At 39.9% G+C, this 16,878-nt stretch overlaps 1 protein-coding gene and 1 non-coding gene across 3 annotated transcripts in view; both read right to left on the reverse strand.

Annotated features, from left to right (window-relative positions):
- The window catches only part of XRCC4 (X-ray repair cross complementing 4), a 271,341-nt gene that overhangs the window by 207,539 nt on the left and 46,924 nt on the right, over window positions 1-16,878 (reverse strand). The gene's annotated exons all lie outside the window — the stretch shown is intronic.
- Window positions 4,968-5,072, reverse strand: LOC130021913 (U6 spliceosomal RNA). The gene has a single exon (XR_008792243.1). It is a non-coding gene; the product is annotated as a U6 spliceosomal RNA (small nuclear RNA).

A 16,878-nucleotide genomic window follows, 5' to 3' on the forward strand; every position in this document is an offset into this window, starting at 1 on the left:
TGCTCTTTTACCTATTGACCCTGGAAGTATTTCTACTGAAAGTCAGATAGTTAAGAAATTGGTTTCTGTGTTCTGGAGTCCTGGCCGTGCTGGAGAGCCGCTCGCGGGGGGCAACTGGTGGCCTCGGTAGGGCGTGAAGGGCGGAGCGAAACGCCCCCCTTCCCATGAGGTTTTAGTCGCCCCCACACTCCCGGCTCATACCTGCTGTCCACAAGGCTCCCATGTGGCCGCCATCTTTCTTTCCAGAGAGGAGAGGGCGAATGGGGCAACACCCTTTCCCCTCCGGCAGACTTGATGGCCTGGATCAATGCATAGTCCGTTCACTTTTCTGCTCCAAGCTGCTGGGTTCTGCATTAAGTCCTTGTGCTTCTGGGGCCGTGGCCGTGCTGGAGAGCCGCTCGTGAGGGGTGACTGGTGACCTCGGTAGGGCGTGAAGGACGGACCAGAACGCCCCCCTTCCCATGAGGTTTTAGTCGCCCCCACACCCCCGGCTCATACCTGCTGTCCACAAGGCTCCCATGTGGCCGCCATCTTTCTTTCCAGAGGGAGGAGGGCGGAAGGGAGCAACACCCTTTCCCCTCTGGGCAGAAATGATTGCCTGGATTAACGCATAGTCCTTTCACTTTTCTGCTCCAAGCTGCTGGGTTCAGCATTAGGTCATTGTGCTTCTGGGGCTGTGGCCGTGCTGGAGAGCCGCTCGTGGGGGCAACTGGTGGCCTCGGTAGGGCGTGAAGGACGGACCGGAACGCCCCCCTTCCCATGAGGTTTTAGTCGCCCCCACACTCCCGGCTCATACCTGCTGTCCACAAGGCTCCCATATGGCCGCCATCTTTCTTTCCAGAGAGGAGAGGGCGAATGGGGCAACACCCTTTCCCCTCCGGCAGACTTGATAGGCTGGATCAACGCATAGTCCGTTCACTTTTCTGCTCCAAGCTGCTGGGTTCTGCATTAAGTCCTTGTGCTTCTGGGGCCGTGGCCGTGCTGGAGAGCCGCTCGTGAGGGGTGACTGGTGACCTCTGTAGGGCGTGAAGGACGGACTGGAACGCCCCCCTTCCCATGAGGTTTTAGTCGCCCCCACACCCCCGGCTCATACCTGCTGTCCACAAGGCTCCCATGTGGCCGCCATCTTTCTTTCCAGAGGGAGGAGGGCGGAAGGGAGCAACACCCTTTCCCCTCTGGGCAGAAATGATTGCCTGGATTAACGCATAGTCCTTTCACTTTTCTGCTCCAAGCTGCTGGGTTCTGCATTAGGTCATTGTGCTTCTGGGGCTGTGGCCGTGCTGGAGAGCCGCTCGTGGGGGCAACTGGTGGCCTCGGTAGGGCGTGAAGGACGGACCGGAGACTTCATCTTTCTAACAGCTGCATCGTACTCCATTGTGCAGCTGTACCAAAGTTTCTTTAACCAGTCATCTGTTCTCAGGCACTTGGGTTTTTTCCAGATTTTGGCTACTGTGAATAGTGCAGTAATGAACATAGAAGTGCAGATGTCATTTTGACTGTACTTTTTTGCCTCTCTGGGATATATTCCCAGGAGTGGTCAAATGGGAGCTCAATTTCTAATTTTTTGAGAATCATCCATACTGTTTTCCAAAAAGGCTGAACCAGTCGGCATTCCCACCAGTAGTGAAGGAGAGTCCCTTTCTCGCCACATCCATGCCAACACCGGTTGTTTTTGTTCTTTTGGATGTGGGCCAATCTCTGTGGTGTGAGATGATATCTCATTGTTGTTTTGATCTGCATCTCCCTGATGATTAGTGATGTAGAGCAGAGTCTCATGTGCCTTTTTGCCATTTGATTTCTTCTTTGAGAAAATTTCTGTTCATTTTGTGGCCATATTTTGATGGGGTTGGATGTGTCTTCTTGTGGAGTTCAAACAGTGCTTTGTATATCCTTGATATCAACCCCTTATCAGATGGGTATTGTGCGAATATCCTTTCCCATTCTATAGACTGTCTTTGTATTCTGGTTATCGTAGCTTTTAAGGTGCAGAAGCTTCTTAATTTAAGATTTTGGTCACTGTTTCTTTTGAGGTGCAGAGGCTTCTTAGTTTAAGATAGTCCCATTTGTCTATCTCTGTTCTCACTTGCTTGGCCAGTGGCGTGACGTCTTTGAATATACCATTAGCTTCAATGTCATGGAGAGTTTTGCCAACTTTTTCCTTAATGTAACTTATGGATTCCGGTCTGATGCTGAAGTCTTTAATGCACTTTGAACTTTGTACATGGCGTTAGGCAGAGATCTGAGCCCACTTTTTTACATGTAGCCGTCCAGTTTTGCCAGCACAATTTGTTAAAGAGGCTTTCCTTGCTCCACTTCACATTTCTTGCTCCCTTATCAAAGATTAGATGATCATATGTTTGTGGGGAGATGTCAGTATATTCAACCCTGTTCCATTGATCTGTGGCTCTACTTTGATCCACTACCATGCTGTTTTAATTACTACTGCTTTGTAGTAGAGTTTGAGTTTGGGGAGGTTGATTCCTCCCGTTTTCTTTTTCCCAAGAATTGCTTTAGCTATTCGGGGAGGCTTATTGTTCCATATGAAATTTCAGGAGTGTTTGCTCCATTTCTTTGAAGAATATCATGGGTATCGTTACAGGGATCGCATTAAATTTGTACAATGTTTGGGGAAGTGTTGCCATTTTGACAATGTTAATTCTCCCAATCCATGAACAGGGGATATCTTTCCATTTCCTCGTGTCCTCTTTTATTTCCTGAAGTAGCGTTTTGTAGTTTTCTTTGTACAGGTCTTTTACTTCCTCAATTAAGCTGATTCCTACGTACTTGATTTTCTGGGGCACAATTGTGAACATGAGTGTTTTTTTCATGTCACTTTCTTCTCTCCCATTATTTGCATATAGGAAAGCCATGGACTTTTGGGTACTGATCATATAGCTGCAACTTTACTATACAAGTCTATTGTTTCTAGGCGTTTCTTGGTAGAGGTTTTAGGGTTCTCTAAGTTATCTACAAATAGTGAGAGTTTGATTTCTTCCTTTCCTACATGAATGCCCTTAATATCTTTTTCTTGCCTAACTGCTATTCCAAGTACTTCCAATACTATATTGAACAGCAGTGGAGAGAGTGGGCATACTTATCTTGTCTCTGATCTTAGAGGGAAGGCTCTAAGTTTTTCCCCACTGAGGATGATGCTTGCCATAGGTTTGTGGTATAATCATTAATCTCTTAAAGAATAAATGGACAGAGTACAGAAGAAAAGAACAGCAGAAGTGAGGGATAAAATTCTTAAAAGGAGAAAACAAGAGAAGTAAAGCTCTTAATTCTATAGGTAAACTAGTCAATTCTCATACTAATTCCTAAGTCAAAGAGTTGTTTCATTTCATGTCTAAAACCTAACTATAAATAAATGTAACTGATAATCTGCTAAATTTTTTTTTTAGTTTTTAAAAACATTTTAAAAAGGAGCGATAGCACAGCGGGCAGGGAGTTTGCCTTGTAAGCGGCTAACATGGCCGACCCAAGTTTGATTCCTCCGCCCCTCTCTGAGAGCCCGGCAAGCTACTGAGTATCTCGTTCGCAGGGCAAAGCCTAGCAAGCTACTCCTAAGGTATTCAATATGCCAAACACAGTAACAATTGTCACAATGGAGACATTACTGGGCCCTCTTGATCAAGTCAATGAACAATGGGAGGACAGGGAATTTTTAATGTAGGAAAAAATGGTGACTATTGATACAATTTTGTGATTAAAATTGATAACAAAGTTGCAATATTAAAATTGAAAGTTTTAGAAAATAAATTTATATGAACACTGTTACATTTTATCACAGTGTTGGTAAGTTCTTGTATAAGAATTTATTTAGAGGCACAATTGTGTATGGGATTTTTTTTTAATAACACTTTCTTCTCTTTCATTGTTTTCATATTGGAAATCCATGGACTTTTGGGTACTGATGTTGTAACCTGCCACTCTACTAATCTATTGTTTCTAGGAGCTTTTTGGTAGAAACTTTAGGCCTCTCTAAATATAGTTCTTTGTCATCTGCAAACAGTGACAACTTGACTTCTTTTTTTATCTATCGTGATGTGCTTAATATCTTTTTCTTCCCTAATTGCTATGGCGAGTACTTCCAGTACTATATTTAATGGAAGTAGCGGTAGTCTACAACCTTGTCTTGTCCCTGATCTTAGAGGCAAGGCTTTTAGTTTTTTCCTCACTGAGAATAAAATCCTTGCTTATGGGTTGTGGTAGATGGCTCTGACTATACTGAGGAAAGATCCTTCAACTCCCATTTGTTAAGAGTTTTTGTAATGGATGGGTGCTGGATCTTGTAAAAAATTTTGTTCTGCATCTATTGATATAATCATATGGCTTTCATACAATCATATAAATAGTATCAGTGTTTATTATTATCAATATTATCAATAAAATATTGATATGTCGTATTATGTTGAATTGTGAATGTAAACCACCCTTGCATCCACAGGATGAATTCAACTTGGTCATGGTGTATGATCTTTTTCGTGAGTCACTAGATTCTATTGGCTACTATTCTATTGAGGATCTTTTTGTCTGTGTTCATCAGGGATACAGGTCTGTAATTTTTTTTTTGTGATGTCTCTGCTTTCAGGGTGATATTTAACCCTTATTTAAGGAAGTAAAGGACCTGTCCGAAGAAAATTACAAAACACTACATTAAGAAATAAAAGAGGACATGAGGAAATGGAAACACATCCCCCACTCATGTATTGAGAGAATTAACATTGAATCAACACTCATGTATTGAGAGAATTAACATAAATAACATAATGGCAATTTCCCCAAGCATTATACAAATTTAATGCAGTCCCTATAAGGATACTATGATATTTTTCAAGGAAATAGATAAAACACTCCTGAAATTCATATGAACAATAAACCCCAACTAACAGATAAAGCAATACTTTTTAAAAAAAAATTTTATTAGTGAAACACCATGAGGTAGAGTTGTACAAATTTTTGTGCTTAAAAATATGGAACGCTTCACGAATTTGCATGTCATCCTTGCACAGGGGCCATGCTAATCTTCTCTGTATTGTTCCAATTTTAGTATATGTGCTGCCGAAGGAAAAGAAGATGGGAGGCATTACATTCCCCAACTTCAAAATGCACTACAAAGCAGTAATAATTAAAACAGCATGATATTGGAATAAAGACAGACCTGTAGACCAATAGAATAGAATTGAATATCCTGGCACAGACCCTTAAATATTCGATCACCTAACCTTTGATAAGAGAGGAAGAAATATGAAGTGAGGCAAGAAAAGTCTCTTTAACAAATAATGCTGGGAAAAATGGACAGTTACATGTAAAAAAAATGAACTCTGACCTCTACCTAACACCATTCACAAAAGTCAGATCAAAATGAACTAAACAGCAGATCTGAAGTCATAAGGCACATGGAAAAAAAAAATGGAGACAAAACCCTCTAAGGCACTGAAGCTAAAAGCATCCTCACAGAAGAAACACCGATGACCAAGCAAGTGGAAGCAAAGATTAGCAAATGGTACTACATCAAATTAGGAAGTTTCTGCAGCTCAAAAGAAACAGTGACCAAGATACAAAGACAGTTCATGGAATGGGAAAATTATTTGCCCAATACCCATCTGATAGGGGTTTAATATCAAAGGTATACAACACACTGGGAGAATGTTAAAAGTAAAGGCCCTCCCGTTGATCATCGATTTGCTTGAGCGGGCCCAGTAACGTCTCCATTGGAGACTTTGTTGTTACTGTGTCTGGCATATCGAATACTCTCGGTAGCTTGCCAGGCTCTCCGAGAGGGGCGGAGGAATCGAACTCGGGTCGGCCATGTTGGCTGCATGCAAGGCAAACGCCCTACCCGCTGTGCTATCGCTCCAGCCCAAAGATTAAGTGGTACAAGAAAAAAAATCCAACCCCGTCAAAAAATGTGGAGAAGACATGAACAAAAACTTCCTCAAAGAGGAAACTTGAATGACCAAAAGGCGCATTAAAAAAATGCTTTACATCACTAATCATTAGAGAGATGTAGATCAAAACAATAGTGAGACATCATTTCATGCCACAGAGACTGACACACCTCTAAATGAACAGTAACAACTAGTGCTAGTGCGAATACTAAGAGAAAGGGACCTTCATTCATTGCTGGTGGGAATGTCAACTTGTCCAGCCATTTAGTTCTAACAATATGAACATTAAAAAAAAAAAAACTAGAAATTGAGTTTGTATTTAACCCAGCAATACTACTTCTGGGAATGTACCCTGGGAATCCAAAAACACACAGCAGAAACAACATCTGCTCATCTATGTTCACTGCAGCACTATTCACAATAGCCAGAATCTTGAAACAACCTGAGTGCCCCGGACCAGACATATGGATAAAGAAACTACAGTACACAGTGAAATACTACACAGTTATTAGGAAAATAAGGTCATGAAATTTCCCTATAAATGGATGGACTTGTAAAGTATCATGCTGAATGAAATGAGTTAGAAGAAGAGGGACAGAATGAGAATAACTGCATTCATTTGTGGAATATTTAAAAAAAATATGAAACTAATACCAAGGCCAGGGAAAATAAGCCAGGAGTCCATATCAAAGGTTGGAAATTACCACAAGGGTATGGGAGATGGAGAATAGTTAAGATAGAGGAGGGTCCATTATGACATTAATCAGAAATGATCACTCTGGACAAGAACTGAGTGTTTAAAGTAGGTAAAAGGATATGCATGATAACCTTTCTGTATCTGCACTGCAAACTGTATTGCCTAAAATGAGAGAGAGAGAGAGAGAGAGAGAAACAGAGGGAGAGAGAGATGGGGGGGTGATTTGCAGAGGTGGAAGGGAAACTGGAGGCACTGGTGGTGGGAAATTACACTGATAGAGGAATGGGTGTTGGAACATTGTAAGACTGAAACCCAATTATGAACAGCTTTGTAATGCTCTATCTCATGATGATTCAATAAAATAAAAAAAAATTCATTAAAAAAGAATTTACTAAGGTTTTTGTTGCTTCCAGAGATGTCACAAAGTTCAGACACTTCCGGATCTTTGGCCTGGGTTGGTGAATGGACATCAGAGCAGATGTGAAAGGTGGGTGAGGGTGCTGGGGTTTCCAAATATGGGGGCTGAAGGAGAGGCTGTAGTGGTGGAGAGAGGGTGCTGTTGTCTGAGTCTTGCTTTGGCGGGTATTTGGCTTGCTTGCCTCCCATGGGTACTCTGTGGTTTTGAACTGCAGGGACTGGAGATTTCATAAGATGTATATGCTTGGCATGCATCTTCTGGTAGATTTAGTTGGATTTGGTGGAACAGAGCCAGTGACATGGTGGCAGACTCCCTACCCCTACAGATACACCTCTGGAACAACTCTACCACCTCTCTAATATTCTCTGCAGAGACACAAATCTCTGAATAATTTCAGGTACCTATTACCTAGGCTGAAACACTAGTAGTTTTTTAAAGAGCTATATTCCAATTTTATAGTACAAGCAACTAAGATAAGCACTTTTAAGTAATTATTTCTGAAGGAAATTTTAATAACACATAACACATGTCCCTTAGAAACAAAACTATAGTCAAAGCCGGCTCTTAAATAACAACTCTGAAATTGATGTCTCGGAGATTCCTTTAGTACAACTAATCAAAATTAATGATAATATTCGATTCCTCCGCCCCTCTCGGAGAGCCCGGCAAGCTACCGAGAGTATTCGATATGCCAGACACAGTAACAACAAGTCTCCAATGGAGACGTTACTGGGCCCGCTCGATAATATTTTAAGAAACAAAAACGTTTTAGGAATACCGAAATAGTACAAGACTTAGGGCACATGAACACATTCATTCCCTGGTCCTCATGGCCTCCCAGGCATCTCTTGGTGTGGTTCTGCAGATCCAGAGAATCAACTGGTCTGCCCAAGTACTGAATCGTGGAGCCCAAACAGTAAATCACATATTGCCTGAATGGACAAGTATTTCCAGGAGTGGCTCCAGAGCCCCCTGAATATTACACGCAAGCCACACCCTCAATGAAATAAATAATAAACATAAATTTTTTTCCTTTATTTTATTTTATTTTTTTTTACAGTTATAGATTTACAATTTTTTGTGCTTTGGTTTCAATTATACAATGATCAGATACCCATCCCTCCACCAGTGCCCATTTTCCACCACCATGGATAATATCCCTCCCACCCCCATCCCCCCATCCCCCCTGTCTCTGTGGCAGGGCAATCCCCTGTGTTCTCTCTCTCCTTTTGGGTGTTGTGGTCTGCAAAAGAGGCATTGAGTGGCAAACATGTTCAGTCCATAGTCTACTTTCGACATGCATCTCCCCTCCTGGGCGGATCCTCCAAACATCCTTTATTTGGTGCTCCCTTCTCTATCTGAACTGCCCTTTCCTCTAGGATACCCGGCTGGCCTCTAAGTTATGGAGTAATCCTCCTGGTGCTGATCTCAGCTATTCTTGGGTATTAATCTCATACTTTGTTACTTTATATCCCCCAGATGAATGCAATCTTTCTATGTCTATCCCTCTCTTTCTGACTCATTTCGCTTAGCATGATACTTTCCATATTGTACCACTTGTATGTAAATTTCATGACTTCATCTTTTCTAAGAGCTACATAGTACTCCATTGTGTAGATGTATCAAAGTTTCTTTAACCAGTCATCTGTTCTTGGGCATTCAGGTTTCTTCCAGTTTCTGGTTATTGTAAAGAGTGCTGCAATGAACAAACAAGTGCAGATGTCACTTCGACTATACATTTTTGCCTCTCTGGAGTATATTCCCAGGAGTGGTATTGCTGGGTCAAATGGGAGCTCAATTTCTAATTTTTTGAGAATCGTCCATACTGTTTTCCAGAAGGGCTGAACCAGTGGACATTCCCACCAACAGTGAAGGAGTGTCCCTTTCTCGCCACATCCACGCCAGCATCGGTTGCTTTTGTTCTTTTGAATGTGGGCCAGTCTCTGAGGTGTGAGATGGTATCTCATTGTGGTTTTGATCTGCATCTCCCTGATGATTAATGATGTAGAGCATTTTCTCATGTGCTTTTTTGCCATTCGGATTTCTTCTTTGAGAAAGTTTCTGTTCATTTCATTGCCCCATTTTTGGATGGGGTTGGATGTTTTCTTCTTGTGGAGTTTAACCAGTATTTTGTATATCTTGGATATCAACCCCTTGTCAGATGTGTATTCGGTGAATATCCTTTCCCATTCTGTAGACTGTCTTTGTATTTTGGTCACTGTTTCTTTGGAGGTGCAGAAGCTTCTTAGTTTAAGATAGTCCCATTTATCTATCTCTGTCTTCACTTGCTCGGCCAGTGGCGTGGCATCTTTGAAGATACCATTAGCTTCAATGTCATGGAGGGTTTTGCCAACTTTATCTTCAATGTACCTTATGGTTTCTGGTCTGATGTTGAGGTCTTTAATCCATTTTGATCTTATTTTTGTACATGGTGTTAGGCAGAGTTCTGAGCCTATTTTTTTGCATGTAGCCATCCAGTGATGCCAACACAATTTATTAAAGAGGCTTTCCTTACTCCACTTCACATTACTTGCACCTTTATCAAAGATTAGATGAGCATATGATTGAGGGGAGATGTCAGTGTATTCAACCCTGTTCCATTGGTCTGCAGTTCTGCCTTTGTTCCAGTACCATGCTGTTTTAATTATTACTGCTTTGTAGTACAGTTTGAAGTTCGGGAGGTTGATTCCTCCCATTTTCTTTTGCCCAAGAATTGCTTTAGCTATTCGTGGGGGCTTATTGTTCCATATAAATTTCAGGAGTGTTTGCTCCATTTCTTTGAAGAATGTCATGGGTATCCTTATAGGGATTGCATTGAATTTATACAATGCTTTCGGTATAGTATTGCCATTTTGACAATGTTAAGTCTCCCGACCCATGAGCAGGGGATATCTTTCCATTTCCTCATGTCCTCTTAATAAACATAAAATTTTTAAAGAAACAAGAATGTCTACCTGGAAAACACTTAAAAGATCTTTATAAATTTGACCAAATTAGTTCTGTACATACTGACACATGTGATGTGCGATTTGTGTTACCATTATGCATTCCTTTTGTAATCACTCCCTTAGTCAAGGCACTCACAACTTTATTCCTGGAATATTGTAAATGCACAGAACTTTAATAAATCAACCCAATAAAGATTTAAACACATAACTGCTTACAAAACTAACAGACATATAGAGTTCAGTAATTAGTCCCATATGCGCTGAATTTACTTTGCCTGTGTTAAATCTCCCAGTTCTGCTACTAACTTGGTATTTGGTCTTAGATAACCTATGTGCAAGTGGGCATTAGTTCCATTATCCATAGAAATGAGATGAGAATAGTACCTATTTATTAAAATCATCAGAATTATATATAGCAAGGCACATAGTGTCATTTTAATCATTAAATACAGTAAAGGAGTGAAAAATGATAGACATAAGGTCCCAGTATGTAGAGAGCTAAAATAACAACTCAATTCAATGTACCTGTAATTATGAAGTATTAAAAACCTCTACAATAGCAAGAATAATGATAACAATTCCAATAAAAATATTAAGTGAAATCATCTGGAAGCCTAAGAAATTTATACCTACACGAATAAACGATGAATTTTTTGTAAGTTATTTTTCAGAGAAAGAAATTTAGTGGATAACAATGCCATACTGATATGATCAAAATGTGATTCATTTTCTGTGGCAGAGAATCAAACTTCATTTTTCTCACTACAAGTTCTCCAGAGTATCTGAGAACAGACTTTTCTAGATTAATATTCCGGGAAACCCACACCAAAATGACACTTGCAGAATAAATTTCACTGCAACACTTTAAAATAAGTAATACCATTCTGTCTAGTCTCTATGAAAAATAATATGGAGATTGCTCAAAAAGTCAAAACAGACTTTCTATATGAACAGAAATTCTACCACGTGGCATCTACTCCCCAACACAAAAACATTTATTTGAAAAGTTATACGATTAAAAATAAATATTTAAATTTAAAAATTTAAAGATATACACATATACCTATCTTCACTGTAGCCATAAGTAAAATAACTAGGATATGGAAATAACCTAAGTGACCAAAGACAGATGAATGGATAAAGAAGCTATGATTTCCCCACTACCCCTACCCCCTGTACTTCCGGAAATCCTGGCAGCCACACCTATATCCCACAGCCATAACCAAGTAAATTCATCCATCAGCCCAGCTCTACAGATAAATAAGTAAATCTTGATGAGATGCAAGCCACGCCACTAAAATTTTATGGGTACAACTGTCTCTCAGCTGAAAACTTTGGGATGCGTATGGGAGGGCAAGTCAAGTTCCTGCCCTGCAGAAGTCCTGGCAGTTGCATTACCCTCCACAGATGCTGCCATGCCAAAGTCCCAATACTGTTGCCGTACAACTAGTCACTGAAGATATACCAAAGAACCAAATATTCCAGGACACCAGATTCCCTCAATATACACAACAGAATACAATGAACCATCAGGGGAAAAAAACATGCAGTTTGCAGTAATATGATTGGAGTAAGAGTGTATAATGTAAAGTGAAGTAAACCAGAGAAAGAAAAACAAATACCAGATGATCTCACTTGTTTGTACAAAGGAAACAAGGGAACAAACAGTATCAAATGATATTAAACCACTGTCAGTGGATCAGAAAACTAAAAATACCAAAAGGTGATGGTGGTGGTGGAGGGAGCCTTCATGTGGGCGAGAAGAATGAGGTGCACTTGAAATAACATAAGACACTGGTGGGAGGTCTTGGGTATTTTTGCGTTGGTGAGGTATGGTAAGTGTGCATATCAGAACCATAATGTTTAAGAGTTTTTAAGACTATCGTAAATATGTGACCTAAATTAAAATTAAAAAAAAATGAATAAATAATCCCCAAAGAACTAATCTCTGTAATATATAAATTTAAGTAAAATGTGAGGACAAAACTGAAAAACCAAAAGAAAGAGTAGAGGAAACTATGTCCCCCGAAATATACAAATAATCCTTAAAAATTGAAAAAGTTGTTTAAATTCACTCACATTTAGAGAAATAAAAAGTAAAATTCACTGAAGGCCAGAGTAATAGTACAGCAGATACAGTGCTTGCTCAATTTCATAAAGCCAATCCTTGTTTGATCCCTGGCATCTGATATGGTTCCCTGAGCCTGCTAGGAGTACAGAACCAAGAGTAAGCCCTAAGCATTGGTAAGTGTGCTCCCAAAATGAACCACCCCCGAAAATAAACAACACTAAGATAATCTCTCAGGGGTAGATTAGAAAACAAAATTTGAATATAGTAGCATGTTTTCTTAGTGAGGCTGTGGTAAATAGACAACTGCTTATTTACTGATAGCAATCCTATAAATAACAAAGAAATATAATTTCTAATATTCACGCAACCAGCAATTTGCCCTAAAAATATCCAAAAACACAAAAAAGTACAAGTAATTCACTTTAACACAGTCAGAATTGCGAAGTATTAGGCAAAACTTAAGTGCTCATGTATAGAAGAGTAGAAAAAATTAGATATATGTCCATAATAGAAAAGAGGCATCTGTAAAAATGTAAATGGAAGGGCTGGACAGATAGCACAGATGTAAGAGGCTTGCTCTACAGTGACCCAAGCCATAAGCACCACATATGTTCCCTTTATCTCCACCTGGAGCGATAACTCCTGAGCGGGGGAGTCAAGAGTAAGCACTGAACACTGACAGGTATGGCCCCAAAACACGCTCCTCCCCTTTTTGAAAATCAAAAATCATTATAAATTGACACAGAGAAATTTCCAGGATATGTTGCTATAACCAAAATAAATTTACAGTGTACTGTAAATAAGAAACTGACAGTATAAAAAAATACATATATTTAATTATACGAAAGAAATAGAAGACATAAGGTATAAAATTATGTATTTGATTACCTAGAGCAATTTACTAGAAAGATAATAAAGTACATAAGGGAATGGAAGAGGGTAGTAAGAATGAAAAAGCAGCATTTCTCTGAATATACATTATACAGTCTTGATTTCTGATAATTATTCAAATACTACCCAAAATGATATCAACTATGTGAGATAAACCCAAAATGGTATAAAGATTCTGAAAGGGATGGAAAGAAAAATTTAAGACACACTTCTGAATACATACCATAGAGATATGTCCCCTCACACCCCCTCCAAAATTATATACAACGTACTGTAGATAGAAAATATGTTTTCACAGGGATATTAATTAACAATTCTGAAAGTACTTCCCATGTACTAAGACTGAGCAAACAACATGGCCTGAGCAAAAAAGTACAGGAAATAGGGTTTGCCTGGCATGTAGCGAACCCGGGTTCAATCCCTAGCACCAAATACCACACATGGTTCTCCCAGCACTGCCAGTAATATTTCCCAGGTGCACAGGAATACCAAATGTACCCCACGCAAACCCCCCGTCAGCACAAAAAAACAACAACTGAGCAAACAACTTATGAATAATAGGGGCAGATTTTCATTGTCAGAATAAGTTACAAATAAGAGGAAAAGGACAAAACTGTGACATGGATTGAAGTAAAGTATTTTAACATATATAGAAAAAATGCAGAAGAGTGCATATATAAATAAACACAAGGATGTACAGATACAAACTCTTATTCTATTCAGAAAATCCAGAAGAAACATACAAAGTAGCAATATACTAATTATAAGCAATGAATTATAGATATATACAAATAATATATGACAGTCACATATTAATTATAAAATATAATAATAAATATGGATACAAGGTAGGTTGAATAAATTTTTTGTTTTGTTTATACTTTTATTTGTGGGCCAAACCCAGTGATGCTCCAGAGTAATCACAGGCTCAGTATTCAAGAGCTGCTCCTAGAATTCTTCAAGGGAAAAGGGCCAGAACTAAATTTAGGCCTCCTGAAATCAAAACATGTATGTGAACAATCCTGCTGTTCTATCTTTCCAGTTCAAATTTTGAAAGTTTCAAAATAAGCAAATATGCAAAGTAAGCAACAAATATAGCAGATTATCATAACATGCATACAAATTAAGAAGACAAAGCCCAGACAGTCCAGATAATTGAAATACAAAACTAAAATAACACATTCATACAATTCACTTTACTAATCTGTATAGACACAAAACAGGCATTCCAAAATTCCAAATGGGATCGGACCACCGTCTCCTTCGTGGAAAATTCTGCTTCACAGAGCGTGGAGAAAGGGCTGCAAAGTTTAAGAAGAGAACTTCCAGAATGACCACCAACTGGGAGATTTTTAGCACTACTGGTACAACATGAGAAGATACCTTCATTGACAACATTGACGAGGAATACAATCGACTGGTTCAGCACCTCTATGATTCTGCAAGGTACGCCAGAGAGAGACAGCCACAAAAAAATGCCCGTCTTCTAAAACTTTTGAGCTTATTTGCCAACATGGTTTGGCGCATGCCTCAGGCAACCGCAAGCGAACATCTGAGCTCGCAAAGCAGTGCAGAGGTGCAATAAAGGAAGACCTCAAAGAGAGAAGAGGACTGCAGTGCTGGTACATGCAGCAGAAGCTGGGAAAAGCATTTGTAACGCCTGCCTGTCCATCACCAACTAAGAGACCAAGATGACTGCCCTCCGACATCCTGATGGATCTCTCACATCTTCCAGAAGGGCAATGGTGAAGATTGTCCATGACTTCTACTCAGATCTCTTCGACAACCATGCCCACCTGCCCACATACCAAATTCCACAGGAAGGATATATCATTCCCAACGTTCTCGCTTCCGAAATCCGACACGCCATTTCGCCGGTAAAGAAACGAATCATACCTGGCCCAGACAAGGTCATACCTGAACACCTAAAGTACCTGCTGTCAGTACTCATTCATCAAAACACTGGCTTGGCTCTTCACATGCTACCTGTCTGAATGCATGTTTCCGTCCCATTGGAAAACCAGCAGGAAAACTGTACCACTGTACAAGAAGGGAGACATCTACAACATTGGCAACTATCGCCCGATCTGCCTATTGTCTGTCATCTACAAGTTGTTCACTCGAGTCATCCTAAATAGGATTGGCAGAACACTAGATGAAGGACAACCATGCGAGCAAGCCAGGTTCCTCAAGGATTCAGCACCATCGACCATATCCACACGATTACCAAGCTCATTGAGGTTTCTCAGGAGTTCCAGATGCCGCTCTGTCTAACGTTCATTGATTTAAAGAAGGCCTTTGATTCTGTTGAGACAGAAGTGGTCATCGAAGCCCTAGCCAATCAGGGCATTCAAACTCAATACATCAGGATCCTCCATGAGCTCTATTACGGATTCACTACCAGGATCTCACCATTCTACAAAGAAGTGATCAACCATGTCAAGAGAGGGGTTCGACAGGGTGACACCATTTCACCGAAACTCTTCAATGCCACCCTCGAGAACATCATGCAACAACTGGAATGGGAAGGAATGGGAGTGAAGACAGAAGGTAGGCAACTACACCACGTCCACTTTGCTGACATGATGACATGGTTCTAATAATATCAAACATCAGCCCAGCAGCACAAATTCTGGCCGATTTCGACCGTGAGTGTGGAAAGGTCAGACTCCTGATGAATCTCACGAAGACAATGTTTATGAGAAACAGTCTTGTTCCTGAAGTTCCATTCGCTCTCAAAGGAACGACCATCTCCGAATGTAACAGTTCTGTGTACCTAGGTTGAGAAGTCAACATGACAAATGACCTGGCATCTGAGTTGCGCAGGAGAAAAAGAGCAGCTTGGAACACCTTCAAGAGTGTCGAAGAAATAGCTAAGAGGACAAAGAACCTCCAGCTCTGGGCAAATCTCTTTGATTCCACTGTTCTTCCTGCATTAATATACGCCTCAGAGACGTGGGCCCTACAAAAACAGGAGGAGAATGCTATTTGGGTCTCCCAAAGAGCTATGCTTGGAGTATCACATTTGACTCAAATGTCAGAAAGAATCCAAAGTTCCGACTCCGTCGACGGTCAAGATTCCCGGATGCTGATTTATTTGCCAAGGTGTCAAAAATCAGATGGGCTGGACACATAATGAATTTTGGAGATGACTGCTGGACTAGAGCCATTACCGACTGGATTCCATGGGACATCAAAAGATCGTGTGGCCACCCACCTACAAGATGGTCAGACTTCTTTATCAAGACCCTGAACGATCAGTTCGAGGCTCTTCATGTTCCTAGAACGAACAGATGCCATTGGGCTGCACTAGCACGCGACAGGGATGAATGGAGACGTTACTGGCGCCCGCTCAAGCAAATCGATGATTAATAGGAAGTCAAGTGATCAAGTGATTAATTTTATTAAAATTCAGAGCTTCTTTAACAGCCATGTTTTAAAGATTACTTTCTAACTGTGCTCTTCTGAGAAACTGTTTTGTCCTGAATAATCCTGAAGTAACTGAAAAAGCAAATTAAAATATGTTCACATTGAAAAGTTTCTAAGTGAATGAAACATTTTACATCGAGGCAAAGCAATAAGTAAAAAAAAGAAAAAAAAATGAAATGTTAAAGAACAAACAACTGAAATTTAGAAATTTTTTTAAGTAAATATAAAATCTCATCTATGTTTAACTAGGAAATTTATACTTTAAGCAGGATTTCTGCCTCACTTATATTACTTCATAGTTTCCACATTCCAAAATGGTCAGGAAATTATAAAGTGTTTAATATAAAAATGGAAAATATAAACAAATATATTATCACTAAAATAAAAAATAGTACAATTTCTTTTTCAGGCATTCACAAAACACATTTGCAATGCATACACCCACAAACCTGAAAGTCATTACTATTTTTGACAAAGTACTTGGCAAAGTATCATAATAAATGCTCCAATTCTGATATTTCATCTGGAAATAG

The sequence above is a fragment of the Sorex fumeus genome, unplaced genomic scaffold (genome assembly GCF_029834395.1).
Source record: "Sorex fumeus unplaced genomic scaffold, SorFum_2.1 ptg000018l, whole genome shotgun sequence".
Taxonomy (NCBI): Eukaryota; Metazoa; Chordata; class Mammalia; order Eulipotyphla; family Soricidae; genus Sorex; species Sorex fumeus.